The sequence below is a fragment of the Gossypium hirsutum genome, chromosome A05 (genome assembly GCF_007990345.1).
Source record: "Gossypium hirsutum isolate 1008001.06 chromosome A05, Gossypium_hirsutum_v2.1, whole genome shotgun sequence".
Classification (NCBI taxonomy): Eukaryota; Viridiplantae; Streptophyta; class Magnoliopsida; order Malvales; family Malvaceae; genus Gossypium; species Gossypium hirsutum.
In genome coordinates, this window is record NC_053428.1 from 31,513,241 (window position 1) to 31,529,634 (window position 16,394).

General features: G+C 33.7%; 1 pseudogene; it reads left to right on the forward strand.

Moving 5' to 3' along the window:
* Positions 1-11,797, forward strand: part of LOC107960618 (pentatricopeptide repeat-containing protein At5g64320, mitochondrial-like) — a 29,910-nt pseudogene extending 18,113 nt beyond the window's left edge.
* Positions 11,798-16,394: the final 4,597 nt, after the last annotated feature.

The following is a 16,394-nucleotide window of genomic DNA, read 5'->3' on the forward strand; positions in this document are numbered from 1 at the left end:
TTCAGCACACATACCCTGCCTCAGAAACACAACACACGCTCAGAGTTAAACCCAAAATCTGTACTGCTACCACTCTCAATCTGTCGAAACCGAAGACCCAAAAATTCATCATCCAACTGTTTACCCTTAATCTACTTAACCCATGTCGGCTTAACCTAAAATTTGGATAATAAGCTACCATCATCAAATAGACTAAGGCAAGCAAACATCGCCTTCAGATCTGTCATAACTCTACAGCTTAGTGCATCAGCCACCACATTGGCCTTGCTAGGATAGTCCTCGATGGTGCAGTCGTAATCCTTAAGCAGCTTGATCCATCTATGCTATCTAAGATTCAGCTCCTTCTAGGTGAGGAGATATCTGAGGCTTTTGTGATCAGTGTAAATGATACACTTCTCACCATACAAATAATGCCTCTAGATTTTCAGTGGACGACACTGTCAAAAGAACACGGGCGTGCGCATAGGTACACGACCGTGGGAGAAATGAACCACATCACATATGGTCGTGTGGCACGATCATGTAGCCACACGACCTAGACACTCGGGCATCGCAGAAGACCGTGTGACGATATCTCAAATTGCGACAAGCACGGGCGGGACACGAGCCACACGGTTGTGTGCTTCGACCGTGCCACTTGAAAAAATATATATATAAATAAATATAGATTATTTCTCTTATTTTATTTTTTTAAAGATTCATTTTTAAGCTCGGCTTATCTTTATGATTACTATCAGATTATTCCCTCAATTCTCCTTTTGTCCTTCAGAATCATGTTTACCCTCCAGCTTTATTTCCAATAACTCGCTCTCGCTAATCCAGGAATTTCATCCATTTTTAATTCAGGAAGTTTCACTTCTCTCCCTATCTTATGAACCTATATTTATATTTATCAATATATCTATCTTTGTACATTGAGGGCAATGTACATCTTAAGTGTGGGGGGTATTCATTTCACTATAAAAAAATCCCTGAATGATTACCTTGTTCTCTTAAAAAGCTCTCATATCATGTTTAGGATAAATTTTGATTGATTTATGATTTTTATTGATATTTCTTAAATTAAAACATAGACATTCATGCATTGATTATTTAAACTTTGAAGACATTAGAAAATTAGCATGATAAGTTAATTTTTAAGAATTCAAAATTTTAGGTTGATTCCCCAAGTCTAGGTATTATCTTGAGTTGGAATTCACAAGTTTAAACATCAAAAAGCCAAAATTTTTGTGAGATCTTGAGCCTTTAGAGCATCTATTATTTCTTTCATTCTCACTTTCATTATGAGTGTGTCAGTATTGAATTGTTATTCTAGAACTTGCTTGATTATGCATGTCAAGACCACACCATTTGATCTGATATGTCAAGATGATAATGGAACTTAGGATTAACCCACTCATGTCATGAAAAGCCTACTTTCATAATTAACCCTTAGCGAACCCCCTTGTCCTTAAACACTTCGAGTGATTTGAGTGAATCTTTAATGAGGATGTTAAACTCCGTGAGATTTCGAATCGAGGTAACCACTTAGATAAGGGGAGATGCCTAAGTTTTACATGATTAAATACTCAACTTGGAATGTTTGAAGCTCTAATGTTCTTTTAATTGAATTCTCAATTTACGAATACTCATGAATTAGTTTGAGATATTTTCGATAGAGATTATAAGTTGAGAAGAATTTATTTTGATTATGAGTTGAGAATTTTTCTTGTGGACAAGCAAATGCTTAAGTGTGGGGGTATTTGATAAACCGTAATTTATACATATTTTTACCCCATGCTTAACACATTTTATAGATGATTTTTTTCTTGAAATTGGTGAATTTGATGCTCCTAATGCCTTAATTTCATGTTTTCTAGCAAAAGGAATGAGAAACGGGCCAAAAACGGAGAAAATGGGCCAACGTATGAAATCAACACGGCTTGAACCTCCTCACACGGGTAGACCACATGGCCGTGTCAATTTGGCAGAATCGAAGCACGACTCACACGGGTAGACCACACGCCTGTGCCTCTTTAACAGGCTCGACCACGGCACGAAGTAATCACACACGGGCGTGCCACACGGGCATAAATACACCCTAGAGCAGGAGGAAAGGAGACAGAGAGAAGGAGGTAGGGAATTGCTCAAGGGAAGCCGATTGATCCATCTCAGAAGTCGGATTCATCTTCAAAACTGAAGATCTCCCCTTAATTTCTCTTCAGGAGTTTTGGGTTTTCTTTATGTTTTGTATTCATTATTCTTCTAATATGTTTTCCTTTTTAGTTATGAACTAAATCCCCTAAATACCTAAGGGGAATGAAACCTAAGACAAATCTTGTTATTATTTTCTGAATTGTATGATAAATATTTGGCTTGTTCTTAATTATGTGTTCTTAATTCTTGTTTTGATATTCCAGGATATTGATTCAAGTTAAGCTCTTATTCAGAGGAAGAATAGATCTTGTCTAAGAGTACAATTGTCATAATTAAGCGGAGTTGATTGCGCGCCTAGAGATAGGGTGACAAGATTTTGTCGGATTAGGGTGAAACCTAATAAGGAAATCCATAGATCGAGTTAATGCAACCCTAGGGTGTTAACTAGAGAAAAGTCTCAATTATTCAGTCTAGGGATTAGACGTTATTAGTCTTGAATAGGGATAATAACATAACTTAGGGATCTCTACGGAACAAGTTAAATGAATAAATCGTCCGATTCGGAGTCAAAATAACAAGTGAACTCTAGGTGGATTTTTCCTTAGGTATTGTCTTAATTCAATTGTTTTCCAAAAGTAATCCCTTAAATCTATTTTCTATGAATTTTTAGTTTAGTTAATTAGTTAGTTAAAACAAACCCCCTTATTCTTAGGCTAGATAATAAAAAGACAGTCATTACTAGTACTTTTAGTTCCTTTGGGTTTGACAATCTGGTCTTGCTAAAACTATACTACTGTTCGATAGGTACACTTGCCTACATCGTGATAATAGTTAGTTTCAAGAACGATTCATTATAAATATTTAAATCCTGTCACACAAAAATCGCGATCAACCAACAACACCAAAACAACACCAAAAACCTGTAAAATATAATCAACCTACAAAATATTTATAAATTAACCAATCAACATAATTAATTTTATAACAAACTATAAATTGTCAATAATTAGAAAGGAAGGTAACGTAAAAAGCAACCGAAAAAAACATCTTCATTGTCATCATCATTCTTGCAACCAATTTCTAACATGAAATAAGAATAAATAATTAGATAAGCAAATTGATAAAAAGAAATTATAAAATTACAACAATAAAACGGGAATAATAATTACTCGTTGAAAATCCCTTAACTCGCATCCAATCATCAAAGCAAACAACGACTTGAACCTTTTCTGGCTTAAGTGAACTCCTCTTAGGTGTAATAACTTTCGTACCGATGCTAAAAGTCGATTCGGAAGCTACAGTTGATATTGGAATTGCCAAAAGATCACAAGCCAATAATGAAAGCTCGTTATATCAAAATGAACTTTTGCTCCAATAATCTAAAACATCTATTTGACTATTCAACGCAAGCTCTAGCTCTTCTAAATAAATGTTCAACTGTGACTTTTCATTCTTAGTGCTAGATTCATTTAAATACCTTTTATAATCATCACTCTCATCAAAATCTCCCCCAAAATCAGCACTATTAACATTGTGTTGATACAAACTAGAATCAACAGGATTTTTATCCAAAACATTAAAACTTCCAGCCAAAGAGGAAGACATGAATTTGAATTTTAAACAAGAGTCTAAGATTGCTAAGAATGGTTTCAACATAATCTGAAGCATGAATACCATAGATTGCAGCAAAGCAATACTGCACATAATTCAATTGTAACGAAGATATAAAATTGCAAAATATGACAATATCAACGAATTCTCAGCCCAATATTTATTCAATTTCTCTTGCATTTGCTTAACCATTGGAGTTAAAAAAGAATAAGGACCTTTAACTGTATCAAGTAAGGCCTTGTGAACCTTCAAAACCCCTTTAAAATAAAGATTAGCCATTGGATAATTAGAACCAGAAAAAACACAAGTCACATCATAAAAAACTTTAAAAAATTTGCAAAAAATAGCAACATTTCTCCACTCCTCGTTAGAAAGTGCAAATATTTGATAATCTTTATCCCATTGACCCTAATAATCTAGCACATCTTTATAGTAAAGAGAAGATTCAAGCATCAAATAAGTAGAATTCCATCATACACATACATCTTAACGCAACTTTTGGGTCACATTAAAATGAAAACTTTTGTCGACTACTGTAACACCCCTCACCCGTATCCGACACCGGGATAGGGTTCGAGGCGTTACCAGGACTTACATTTGTATTACACTATTTGGGGTCGTAAATTTTTGCTCAAATTTAAAACCTTTTAACTATGAATATCTCGTCCCTTACATAGGCCTTCGAGGCCTATAACATACTTAGAGGCAGTGCGGGACTAATTCGTGCACATTCAAAAAACCTTGGGCTCCTTAGAAAATTTTTCTTATCTTAAAGTGTCACACGCCCATGTAAACGGGCCGTGTGGTCACATACGCCCGTGTGACTTGGGACACGCCCATGCCCTTTCTTTAAAATTTCATCTATGTAAGCCCATTTTTGTCCAAAAATTAGAAATTGGGCAAATTACTCTCTAAGACCTTCTAATTCATAACCCAAAGCAATTTTATACAAATTTATTCTAGAATTCAAGTTTTTCAATTTATTCAATTTAGTCTCTAATTTCCAATTGAACACCTTACTCAAAGAATTTCTTCATGAAACTTTAACACATGCATATACTCGTATTCTAGGCCCCTAATAACCATAAAATAAATATTTTGATGTCAAATTTGTGGTCCCGAAACCACTATTCTGACTAGGCCTTATTTTGGGATGTTACAACTACATCATAAAATCTTTTCCTACGAATTCCCGACTTTTTTATGTACTTAATTCTATTTCAAATCTTATCAACAACATGATTAGCAAGTTCCAAACCAAATTTAACTATAAGATTCAATATATGTGCAAAACATATAACTTGAAAAAAAGCACCATCACACAAAATAGCTCGGGTCGCACGAAAATGATTTTTAAGACAAGAAACCATAACATCATTATAAGAAGCATTATTCAAAGTGATGCTAAAAATTTTCTTGTCTATACCCTATTGAGATAAACATAAAACAAGCTTATCCGCTATGTTCAAACCCTCATACGGAGGAAATAAGGCTCTAAACCTTATAATTCTCTTTTGTAGCTTCCAATCTTTGTTAATCCGATGAGCAGTAATGCAAATATATTCATCATTAGTATGCTCTGAGTTCCAATTATTGAAAGTTAGACAAATTAAACCAGGTGCTTTAGCTAACTCTTCTTTAACATGATCTCTCTCTTTTGCATAATACATTAGGACATCCCTAGCAGTGGTATATCTACTTATATTCTTGAAATTAGGACTAGCAATTCTCATCATGTATCTAAATCCCGATTCTTCAACTGCCCTAAATGAATTCTTGCCACACACAAGAAAAGTAGAAACAGCTCGACGACACTCATCAGCATCAAACTTGTAGTTTTTTTATAGATGGACCACCTCCTAATGATGGTTGAGTGGCTATGGTGTATTGAGTGATGTCCTTAGTAGCTTCTTTCAAACAATTATTTAGATGACGTCTTAAATGAGAGGTTCCACTAGAAGATTTAGCAGAGAAGATACTCTTACAGTGATTACCTTGTGCTTTCAATTCATTTTTGTTCTCGTATTCAAGCTTTGTCATTTCATTCCACACCTTTGAAGTGGTAGACTTTTGACATTTGAGAGAACTTTCATACTTATTAAACTTATCGTCCACAAGTATAAAAGTGTTCGAACTAGCCATAGTCATAAAATCACAAGTCCTGATATCCAAATAAACCAAAAGATTATATAATTGTTCAACAATTTTATATAATATATGAATTATTCCATGTTATTATTTACTATCATAAAATGTTAGCTTAAATTAAAACTAATCTAGAGTAGTTAAGATTAACTGGACTTCAATTATCGGATGAAGTATATGACATAACAAATATTAATCTATAAAGATGTCGTATTCTATATTCATGTTAAAAAATGACTTAGACATAAATACCAAATATAAATACATTCATAAAAATAAAAAATAAAAACCAAATCAGATAAATAAGGTTTTTTAAGGGAGGGAATGTGCCAATGAAGTTCCTAGATCCATTTCCCACATCCATTCAACTTAAGGAAATAATGTGAAGTGTCCCTTGACATTAGTAAAAGCCATAGATGAAGATCTTGGCATTGAAGATGTTATGACATTGAAGTAAACAGTAACATAACTAGAGATATTCAACCTTACATTTGAATATGTTCGACAAAAAAAGAGATAACATTACGTCAAGTTGGTTTTGTCTTTTATATATAACTTTATTTCAAATAAATTAAATAATGGAAATTTTGAAAAGTAATATAATTAGAGACGTAAATGAGATATTGGTGTTCATGTATTATTCCAATTTGATTCAGAAAAACTCGAATTCGATACAATAATTATTGAGTTGAGCTCAAGTACGATCAAGCAGAATTCGAGTACTTTAGTACTTGATTCAATTAGTTTGTGAGCTTAATTAAGCTTTTCATTTTAATAATTTTTTTATATTATGAATTATGTTTTTACCTTACTATATAAAAAGAGCTTAAGGGTGTAAATAAGATATTGGTGTTTGCAAGAGCTATTAAAATTTGATTCGAAATAAAAACTTTGACTTTGATTGGTAATTATCAAGTTGAGCTCGAACTCGAGCAACTTGAACTATTGATTGAGTCAAATTCGAACACTAATTTAAATATTGCCAAAACAACTCTAAGTATCAAAATTTTATAAAAATACCGTTAATTTAAATATTAGATTGTTTACTTTAAAAAAATATTAGGTTTCAACTTGTGTTGATCAAAATTTTAACTTATCATGTTAAAAATAAATTATTCTTTATAAAAATAAACATTATATATAAAAAAATAATGCCAAAACAACTCTAATGTTTGAAATTTTATAAAAATAACGTTAATTTAAATATTAGATTGTTTACTTAACGAAAATATTAGTGTTTAAGAAATTCATTTCAACTTGTGTTGGTCGAAATTTTAACTTATCATATTAAAAATAAATTATTATTTATAAAAAATAAACATTATATATAACAACAATAATGCCAAAACAACTCTAAGTTTTGAAATTTTATAAAAATAACATTAATATAAAGTATTACATTGTTTACTTAATGAAAATATTAGTGTTTAAGAAACTCATTTCAACTTGTGTTGATCAAAATTTTAACTTATCGTGTTAAAAATAAATTACTATTGATGTAAGACAAAACAAGATGTTATAAACTAAATAGAAAATTTTTAGTCGTAAACAGTAACCAGTTAGAATGCAAAGTCCCTCTAGCATTGAAGATACAATGAATGCAAACCAAATGCAGCTAGTTTATGTACACAAAAAACAAACAGTCAGCAATGAGGCCTCCATTCCGATCAACAACAATCACAAACATTCGAAGCACATTCGGTCAACAACGATCACAACAATCACAAACATTTGAGGGAATACGGAGTTACCAAGCTCAGATGTGCTAGAATTGGCTAAGAACGCTTATAATGAAATGCTTGCTGTTGGATTTATACTAAATAAGATCAATATCAGCAATTTTTCCATGTGTCTATGTAGTGTTGGGAAATTTGAAAAAGCATGTAACATTATTCATGAAATGATGCGTAAAGGCTTTATACCTAATACTAGTGAAATGATGCGTAAAGGCTTTATACCTGATACTAGTAAATACTCCAAAGTGATTGCTTATTTGTGTAATGCCTCTAAAGTAGAAAAGGCTTTTCTATTGTTCAGGGAAATGAAAAAGAATGGTGTCGTACCTGATGTATATACATACTGTAACAACCTGTTTTTAGTTAAATCAAAATAGTGGTTTCGGAACCACAAATATGAGGTAAAAATATTTATTTTATTATTATTTTAATGTTTATATTATGAATATATGATGGTGTGAAATTTTTGTTAAGAAATTTTAGCATTTGGTTGTTCAATTTGATGAAAAGGACTAAGTCGCGTAAGGTGTAAAAGTGGAGTTCTATTAGCTAAAAGTATCTAATAGCTATAGAACCTTAAAGTTAAGGTACTTATGTGGTAATTAGACCATTACTCATTTGAGTGGTCATTTATGGACATATTGACATGTGTATTAATGGTTACTATAAAGGTTAAACTGGTAATTAGTAATTATAAGTTAATTAAATTAAAACAAAATCATTTTTATCAACCATTGTCATCTCTTTCACCTATTTTTAAAGGAGAAAAACCATGGGAGCATGTTAGGGTATTCGGCCAAGCTAATTATCTTGCATTGGTATGATTTTTCATCCCGTTTTCAATGATTTTTATATTTTTGAAATCGTTGCAACTAGGTCTAGCTAGCCCAGAGACTAATTTACAAAATGTTAAAGATTTTGAATGTTTCCATTGATGAATATGTATGATTTTTTATGATTGATGATAGATTTTGAATGTTATTTGATAGATATACAAGTTTTGTTAAGTGATTTTTAGTTAAAATGCAAAATAGGGATTAAATTGAGAAATGTGTAAAGTTAGTGGTTAAAATGTAAAATAAATGAAAAATATGGGCTTCTAGGGTCATAATAGTAATTTGGCTAGCATGGGTATATTTGAAATTTCATTAATTTTTGATTTTATGAAATAAGGACTAAATTGTGAAAAATGTAAAAGTTTAGGGGCAAATGTGTAAAATAGCCATAATGTATATTTTGAATTGAATTGAATAAATAATTGATAAAATAAGTTAATTTTGAATATATTTAGATCAAAAAAGGAGAAATACGGACTTGGATCGGGGAAAAGATAAAGTACTCGATTAATCGACAATTTCATCATTTTTGAATCGAGGTAAGTTTGTATGTAATAAGTATTGTTATAATTATGCTTTAAATACTTTGATATTGCATAAATTGTGTATACAAGACTACAGTCATATTTGACGACAATTCGGCTATGTATGGCACTTAGTGTGCGATTCGAGATAGTTTCGGCTATGTATGGCATTTAGTGTGCAATTCGAGATAGCTTCGACTATGTATGACACTTAGTGTGCGAGATTAAAATAGCTTCAGTTATGTATTGGCACTTAGTGTGTGAGAATTCGAGTATTCGACATTCTTCCGTTTGGGTATGAGTTTGTTACGGATTGGCTCAGGTATGTATATGAATCATACGAGCTTTAAATTGAAGAAGTTATGAAGTTTGAATAGAAGTAAATGATTAAGCATGTGGAAGGTTTGTTAGTATTTATGAATTACAAATTAACAAGTTCAAATTGATGAATTGTATATTTATGACTAGTTGAGTTTATTTCATACGAGCTTACTAAGCTAAAACTTACTTTGTTTATTTTTCCCATATTGTCTAGTGATTTCAAAGCTAGCTCAGATTCGAGGATCGTCGGAGACTACGTCACACTATCCAACCATCACTTTAGTACTTTTGAGCTTATGGTTTGGTCATATGGCATGTATAGGATTATGGTTATTTTGATATGTATCTTGGTAGTGAGTTTTTCCATTTGAGATGGCTTATGAATGGTTATGTTTTGGTTTGTATATATAGCCATGAGACTTGGCTTAATTTGGCTAGTTTGGTTATGTTTATATAAGTGTGGATATGGTTTATATTGATTGATTGAGGTTGGTTTGCAATGTTATTGATAGTTGGTATTATAGATGTCAAATGGTTGATAATTGAGAAGCTATGTGCTTTTGGATTGATGTATGATGATGCATGTTTGGAAAATGTTTAATTAGATGATTTGAAAATGTAAAGTTGGTATGATTTGAATGAGTAAAACATGAGATAGTAAGCATGCTAGTTGTTGGAATTGAAATGGTATGTTTTAGTCTTGATTTTGGTTGAATTGGATGACCATTTATGCTATGAGTGCGTACCATTTGAATTGTGTAGGTATGCACAAAAATTGGGTGGCAAAATGGCTTGGTAAATAGCCTATTTTTGTCCACACGAGCAAAGACACAGACATGTGTCTCAGCCGTGTGTGACACACGGTCATGTTACATGGTCGTGTGTTCCCTGGTGTTGAAATTGAAATAAAGTTAGTATGCTCCACACGGTCTCACACACGGGCGTGTGATCGACTGTGTGGCATAAGTCAATATTCCCCTTAATTTGCACACGACCTAGCACACGGGCGTGCGAATTGGCCGTGTTGCATAAGACAGTATACTCTACTGGTTTGGCACAGCCTGGCACACGGGTGTTTGTAGCTATTTTGAAGGGCACACGGGCTAGACACACGGGCTTGTGGTTGGCCGTGTGATCCAGGTCAGTAAGCTCACTTGTTTGGACACGGGGTAGGACATGGGCTGGGACACGGCCATGTGCTTCCATTTTGAATGTTCACATGGCCTGTGACATGGGCATGTCTGGTGGCCTTGTGTACACGGGCGTATGTCCCCTGTTTTGAGAAAAATATTCTAAGTGTTCCAAATTTTTTAAAGTTTATCTGTTTAGTCCCGAACCAATCCCAACGCATGTTTAGGGCCTCGTAGGCTTGTATTAGGGACATTTTGAATGAGATTGAATGATGAATGTTTGAATTAAGAAAATGTATGCTAAAAGTATGTATAATTGTGTTGTAAGTCTGGTAATGCTCCTTAACCCTATTTTGGCATTGAATACGGGTGAGGGGTGTTGCACATACACTATTTTAATTGATAGTTTTTGTAAAGCTAATCTTATTGAACAAGCATATATTTGGTTCGATTAGATGGTAAAGGGTGGTTGTGCCCCTAATGTGGTGACGTACACTACTCTAGTACATGCTTATCATAAAGTAAGGAATGTGTCCAAGGCTGATGAACTCTTCGAGATGATGTTGTCTAAAGGTTGCATTCCAAATGTTGTTACATATAAAGCTTTGATTGATGGTCATTTTAAAGCTGGGCAGATTGAGAAAGCCTGTCAAATTTATACTAGAATGTGCACTAATGCAGAAATCCTGGATGTAGATTTATATTTTAAAGTGGTTGACAGTGATGCCAAAGCACCAGATGTATTCACATATGGAGCTTTATTGGATGGTTTATTCAATGCTCACAAGGTCAAAGAGGCACACGATTTATTGGAAGCCATGTTAGTAGTTGGTTGTAAGCCAAACCAAGTCGTGTATGATGCTCTTATTGATGGATTTTGCAAGGTTGGAAAGCTAGAAGAAGCATAAGAGGTGTTTTCCAAGATGTCTGAGCATGGTTATAGTCCAAATATTTATACGTACAGTTCATTAATTGACAGGTTGTTTAAAGATAAACGACTAGACCTTGCTTTAAAAGTCTTATCCAAAATGCTTGAAACTTCTTGCGCTTCTAATGTTGTTACATACACAGAAATAAGTGATGGCCTATGTAAGGCTGATAAAACAGATGAGGCCTATAAGCTTATGTTTATGATGGAAGAAAAGGGATGCTCTCCTAATGTGGTGACTTATATTGCGATGATAGATGGCTTCGGCAAAGCAGGTAAAATCGAAAAAAGCCTTGAACTTTTAGAACAAATAGGTTCCAAGGGTGTTGCTCCGAATTTCATCACGTATAGTGTTCTGATAAACCACTGTTGTATCGTTGGCCTATTAGATAAAGCTTATGAACTTTTGGAAGAGATGAAACAGACATAATAAAACAGAATCAAAACTTTCCTTCATTTTCACAATGACCAAACAAAAAGAAAGTGAAAACGAGATTTCTTACCGGAGTCAGTTGAGGAAATCGAATAGATGCCAATGATAGAGGAAGCAGGTGAGAGGTGGAGCTGAAGGTGCTGATTGGTGAATAGTACTGACGGACAACACTGCTGCATCGATGGAGGTGGTGAGTTAGAGATTTTGATTCTAGAATTGGGAATAAGGTGGAGGAGGGTGCGAAAGTGTAACTAAAACTAAAAGTAAAGTTAAAAATTAAAAATGATTAAAAATAAAATGAAATATTTAGTATATAATTTGGGCCAAGCCGAAAGCCAAAAAAGTCTTACCCGAGGCCCAGCCTGTTTTCTAAACGGGCCTCTTGTTTTTCCAAACCTATTTTTCGGGCCTTTATTTTTACCCAAACACTCCTATCTTTTGGACGGGCCTTCGGTCCTAGTTGGGTGGCCCAACCCATGATCAGGTCCACTAATGAACCAAATAAATGTTATATATGTCTCTGCTATTGTTGAACTAAGAACATGTTAAGCATTTTTACTTTTTTTTTACATGATATTGTTACAAGCATGTCATACTACATTGCATGTGGGGGACGATATGAAAGGAGAAAGTAATGGCAGTTTAATAATCTACTACACTGGTAGTTCATCCACAAATTACTAGCAGCTTTTTTCTGCAAATATGTTGCACATCCACAACAAGTGATAGTTTATCTGCAAATTTTTTATCTGAAAATACTAGTGGTTCATCCATAATTTTTAATACTGGAAGTTTATTTGCAAATTACTGGTGGTTTATCCAAAACGCGGTGTGCAAGGATGGATGAGTTTTGGGAAACTCTTACTGTGGTGTGTAACAGAATTAGGTAGGACATTTTCTGATAAATTTAAATTGCATTGCATTAATAAGCATTTACATGGCTGTGAATACTGAGATATTATTCTGAAATATCTGAAATATCGATATTTTGAATTGCTATTCAATTGTGATTATTCTATGAGTTATTATCCTATATGATTTGTCTATTGTTTCCATAGATTTTCTTGTGATTGAACTCACATTCAACTTCTTAATCTAACCCCCCAAATTATTTCCATCTTTATAGATAACCTACTACGTTAGGATGCGGACTCGACATATGAAGGGCTCAAATCGGATTGATCTTTTTTATTAAAAAGTATTTTAGATTTACTATTTGAAATTTTTGTTATTTTGGAACTGTATCGCTTTCTTTGAATTGTGGCATGGGACTACAATTTTTGGATTTATTTAGTATGCATGATATTTAATTTGAATTTAGGAGATTGAAACATTGAATTTAAATTAATTATGCATAAAATAATTCTGATTTTACTTAACTAAAATTAAGTTGAATATAACTTTTTGCTAAATTATAAATAAATTTTGAGTAATAAAGAAATTAGAAATTAATTGAGTTTTCAAAAGTAATACCCGTTACAAGAAAAATGTTAAACTTAATTAGTTTTTGTTAACTCGTGAGTTTTTCTGAAAATTGGCTAAGTTTTCTTCTAAGATAAACAAATGCTTTAAAATGATTATTTTATAAACTCCGTTAGCTTACTGGGTCATTTTGGTGGCCAATGTAATATTTCGAATTTGGGTCTAATGTCTAAACCGAGTTGGAGAGGTTACGTGACTTGTATATGGCATGGCTTTACTAGCAATAGTGAAATTCATAGCTCGATTAACAAGTTAACGATATCTTTTCATTGGTATTGTGTGGATTGATAAATATGGAACATGGTTACAGGTTGTTCATTCTCGAATGAGCAATTTATCATAGTCATTAGTTGAAAGTGATCATATTAATCATTAAAAAGACACAATGATGACAATGAGATAAAATAGGATTGTATTGAGTGAACGAATTTAGCCCAAAGGAATCAAGGATATCATATGAGGGTAATACATATATGACGAGGTCATTGGACAAGACAATTGGACATATTGCTTTCATTAAAAGAATACAATAAGAAATTTTAAATTATGGTATTTCTTGTAGACTGACTCTATGATCAAGTAAATTGCGAACTATCAGAACAATTCTTCAGGACATAATTGCAATTACTTGAGCCTAAGTATATATGTTCGATGGGTCTCTTCGCTAGCTCAACAAAAGCTTGATCAGATTTCATTTGAATCAGAAGAAAATTTTACGACTTCAGAAATAATTTAATTGAGTCGATTTATTCTATGTAGAATTAACTTAGGAAGTCGTGAAAATTTTCTCAATTAGAGAATTTGATTAAAGAATTTTATTGAAAATTTAATTTGAAAAATCTTAGTGAATTTTTGAAAATTTGATTTTTATCAAGCAAAATATAATTAATTAAAATAAATATGATATTTTTGGAAATTAAATTTCAAGTCAGACAACTGGCCTAATGGATAATTGAACTTGAAAAATTGGACCCGAGAACCATAAATCGAGACTAAGACCCAAAACTAGTTGAATCAGGCTAGGTGTATGAAACTAGGCCGACGGTCTAACTAATTGCTAGACTGAACTGAACCAGCAACAGTCAAACTGGTTGTCACACCGGCTAGGCATGTGAATGCCTAGTAGTTGGTGCACCGACCATGGCAGCACATTGTTCGAACGACCAGCCCTGTCCCAGCCAAGACACTAGTGACCTTGCAATGAGGCATCGAACCAACCAGACCCTTTTGGGTAAAACAACAACGGTTCGGGGTGTCGAAGGGTTGTACCTACAACGGCATCATTGGGAATGGCGTCTGTGATGGTATTGATCTAGCGGGTGGTTGATGGTCGGCGGCTGTAACACCCATAACCCGTATCTGTCGCTGGATTAGGGTTACAGAGCATTATCAAACTTATCTCTAAAACAATCAAACATTTTATATTCATTTCTCATTTCCAAAAAAAAAGCCATTCAAATTCAGGCATATAGTCCCTAACACGAGCTCTCAAGGCCTAAAACAAGCATTAAAACAATTCAGGACTCAAACATGAACTTAAGAGAATTTTTGAAAAAACATTGAAGATTTTCAAAGTACAAGGGGCACACTCCCGTGTCACAGGCTATGTAGATATTCGAAATGGGATCACATGGCCGTGTCCCAGCCCGTGTCTGACCCCATGTAACTCACTGACATGGGCCACACGGCCAGACCATATGTCCGTGTGCCAGGCCGTGTACCCTTCGATGTAGCCTCACACGTCTATGTGCCAGGCCATGTGCTAAGCCGTGCAAAAACTAAGGAGTATACTAACTTGTATCACACAACCAAGCCACACGCCCGTGTGCTAGGCCGTGTGAAGCTACTAAATTTTTTTCTAAAGAAGTATCAGAGGACATACGGTCGTGTCGCCTGGCCATGTGTCACATACGGCTGAGACACACGCTCGTGTCTCTGCCCATGTGGACAAAAATAGGCCATTTTTCAAGCATTATTTCTTACCTAATGTGGTACCAACCTACACATACCAAATAGCATATGATCATATCATGAATAGGCATTCAAACCAATTACAACAAAGTCTAAATCATACAATTTCATTACAAACAATCATAAGCTCTTAGGCATCTCAAATGATCATTTTAAAAACATGCCAAAATCACCTCCAAAAACAACCTAAATGGTCAATTACATATATGCACTATCTTGCCTAAACATAATATGCATATCGTGTACCAAGTTCACCTATTAAGTAAAAATCTACTAATACACAATCAAAGCATTCCCATGGCAATCATATTTCATACAAGATGAGGCTAGCCTCACATATATATACATACCAACATATACCAAATCAAGCCACATTAAATGGCTAGTTACATAACAAAACATATAGGCTTCCATTAGCCAAATGACTTGTACATGCCATATAACCAAAATACATACAGTTCAAAAGTACCAAAATGAGAGTTCAAAGTGTGATGCAATATCAGACAACTTCCAAAACGAGCGAGCTTTCGAATCACTATAAAACACAGAAAAGTAAACAGAGTAAGCAATTAAACTTAGTAAGTTCGTATAGCATAAAACTCAGCCTACCATTTAATCACAATTTAAGTAAATAAACATAATATAAAAAAACTCAATTTAGTCCACAAACTTAACACATATTCATCCACAAAGTTAGACATGAAATCGCAAATCTCATAGATTCAATTCTCGCATGATTCACATACATATCTATATTGGTTTATATTGAATTCTCATACTCTCGTAACATCAATATGCTTGTAGAACCATTTGGAATAATATCAGATACTCAGGTATGTCACACACTAAGTGCCAATTTGTAACGCCCAGAATTTGGGCCTAGAAGTATTGGGCCTTAAGTATGGGTCCGTAAGGAAGTTGTATATAAGTATTTAATTGTACAAGGAAATGACACAACTAAATGTCTGCTTTAGTGGTTAATGGCCCTGAGAAGTGTTGGAGAAATCTAGGGTTCAAACTTGGGCTTTAGCAAAAATTTTGGTAATAAGTGAATAAAACCATGGGTGCTTGGATGAAGGCCTTTTAAATTATCATGGTAAATAAATGACACAAGGAAGTTTGTGGTCTAGTGGTTGTGGCG